Genomic DNA, 2,675 nt, shown 5'->3' with positions numbered 1-2,675 from the left:
AAATCAGCAGTAAAGTTAACATTGAAATCAGCCTCAGAATCTCTTCAAGGATGGTCCAACATCTATTGCTTACAGGGCTCAATCGGACAGCTTCTGGCACTGATGCCTTAAGCCACTTCCTGTTGTTGCCTTGTCCTTGATACAGCCATGGGCCCACATACACTCAGTGGTACAGAGTTTTTCTCATGTCTATGGGTCTATTGTGATGCTCTCAGGCTTGCATCACCCAGCCATTGTGATGGGGAGGGGTGTCATTTTGCAAGCACCCTGGAGCATGAATCTGTATATCTTCAAATATAATTGGCATTAAACCAAACCCTTTAGGACCAGATCAATACAGCAGCAAAGAATGCTTATTCATTGTTGTTTCCCTCTTCATTTCATACCACCCGATATTTAAATGGTGTTTGGACTTTCTACCCTCTGACATAAGGACATTTGGTATGGCAAACCTTTGACTAGATGTCCTAATCAATGGTTTGATTGACTCTCCCTTTGCACTTGCTTCAGCAACACATGTACTAATATTGGAATGATAATGTGAACATTAAATTGTCCCCTGCTCTAAAGGATGACACGCACATTCGTAAAGCATTCACTATTTTTGGCACATGACAGGACAGAAACTTTCTTAATTTGCAAGTCTTTATTTTTTAATACATGTTTTTTTAATGAAGATTGAAATTGTATGTTCATACATATTACACGACAACACACTACATTTTGCGCCAAATTCAACACTCATGCCTCAGGAGCCTTTTACTTGTGAGTCCTATTGACTGAATGAACAGCCCCCTCTCCTTCAATTTCTTGACTTGTACTTTTAGAAGTGGCAAGCTTCTTTTGTTTTTTTATCCCATTTTACCAAACTCCGTTTTATCAGTTTCCACCTTGTTGTGCACTCCAGCGTAAACTGCTTTAAGGTGCTATTTGCAAACATTGTTCTGAACTACAGCTTTACTTGCTTCTAGGCCTTAATCTTTAATTGGGGCTGAGCAGTGTACTCTGGCTTTGGCTGCTTTTAGTTGGTTGGTTTCTTTTTTGATTTCTGTAACTTTCAAAGAGTCCCATTGTGAAATACCGTTGTCAGAATGTGCTACAGTGCATGAAAACTTAAAATAAATGGTTGTGAGAGGGAGAGGGGGAGGGAGGGGGCGGGGGGAGAAAGAGAGCGGGCGGGAGGGGGAAGGTTAAGGAGGGAGGGAGAGAGAGAGAGAGAGAGAGAGAGAGAGAGAGAGAGAGAGAAAAACAAAGAAAATATGGTATTCGGGGGGGCTATGTTTTTACATGGAAAAGATTTTAGGCTTTTAATCAAGTGGAAAGAGGCTCTGTGGCTGGTATCTCAGCCTGTTGATGCTTTGTTGAGTTGCTTGGAACATGCAACAAAGGTGACCTGAAGCACTCCCGACCAGGTTGCATGTCTCTAATTTACTGAAATCCCACAGACCTCCTCCGTGTGCCACAAAGTACCTGAGCTCTGCAGTTGTTCCCCACAAGTCGCCAAGCTCCCCAGATTTACTTTCTCAGAGTTGCTAGTTACTGCTACCCCACCTCGACCACTATATTTTCCCCAGATACTTGCTACTGTGCAGAAAGCAGGGCTAAGAGAGAGGGAGAAGGGGTGTGCCTATGCAAATCATCTGCCAGGATCATTCCTGGGAGGTCATTCCATCCCACCAAATGACACCCGAGCAGCGGCACATAATTTGGAGAACAGAAATATTCGGACAGGCCACAAAGCAAAGGCTGGGCCGTTGATTGAGGAACCCTTTAGCCATGTCTCCCTAAGTTACCGAGGTCCAGAAAAATTCCACCCTCAGCTCTCATAGAGAGGTCCTTGGCCGATCGTGGCCGATCAGGGCCGTGAAGGGTCGGGGTGACTGCACACTGCCTCACCTTTTCACTGCTTTCTACAGCGGTAATGCTTTTGCAGAAGGGACCTGTACAAGTGATTTTATTCTGCGCTGTGGGAAAGTGACATTTAACCACTGGCATTAACCAAACGACTTGCGCTGCTCAACGCACATACATGCAGAGAAATCATTTCATGTTTTTTGGGGAAGGTCTAGAGGGTCCTGCTGATTATTTATGAAGCTGTACGCTACTCTTGCTTTTACAGAGAGTCTTCCCTGCCCAGGAATGTTTAAGGCATACTGTATATCCCTCCCTTACAATGAAAACTCTGTTAAAAGCACAGAGGTACATAGGAATGGATCTGTTAAGAAATGAAACGAAAAACCTGGACAAAATGTCGAAACGGGTAGGATTTGGACTTAGCACATCTGACTGTGAGTCAGTTAATTGTATCTCTTCACCCACTGACCCCCTTTCCTTTTGTGTAATCCTTTTGCTCTCAATAGGATTTTCCAAAGTGGCTTTCATATAAAAGATCATAGACCTGCATTTTGTGGCACACAAGCCTCATATCCCGTTGCTCTTTATAAATTCACATCATCTCCCACCAATACAAGCTGTAAAAGATTTTCAGGGCTTAGCCAAGCAAACTAGACTTGGGTCGAAGGTTAAGCAATCCTTAAATCAGCAGCAGAGTTAACATTGAAATCAGCCTCAGAATCTCTTAAGGGATGGTCCAACATCTGTTGCTTGCAGCACGCAATGGGGCAGCCTGGGTGCTGACAGCTTAAGCCAGCTCCTGTTCTTGCCTTGTCCTTGAT

General features: G+C 44.0%; 1 non-coding gene across 1 annotated transcript; it reads left to right on the top strand.

Annotated features, from left to right (window-relative positions):
• Nucleotides 1-501: 501 nt before the first annotated feature.
• LOC138570713 (U6 spliceosomal RNA) lies at nt 502-606 on the top strand. Its single transcript, XR_011303747.1, has one exon. It is a non-coding gene; the product is annotated as a U6 spliceosomal RNA (small nuclear RNA).
• The last annotated feature ends 2,069 nt before the right edge of the window (nt 607-2,675 follow it).

This window comes from Ambystoma mexicanum, chromosome 2q (genome assembly GCF_040938575.1).
Source record: "Ambystoma mexicanum isolate Mex_15411 chromosome 2q, UKY_AmexF1_1, whole genome shotgun sequence".
Lineage (NCBI taxonomy): Eukaryota > Metazoa > Chordata > Amphibia > Caudata > Ambystomatidae > Ambystoma > Ambystoma mexicanum.
The sequence above is the reverse complement of the archived record's forward strand: the minus strand, read 5'-3'. Positions and strand labels throughout refer to the sequence as shown.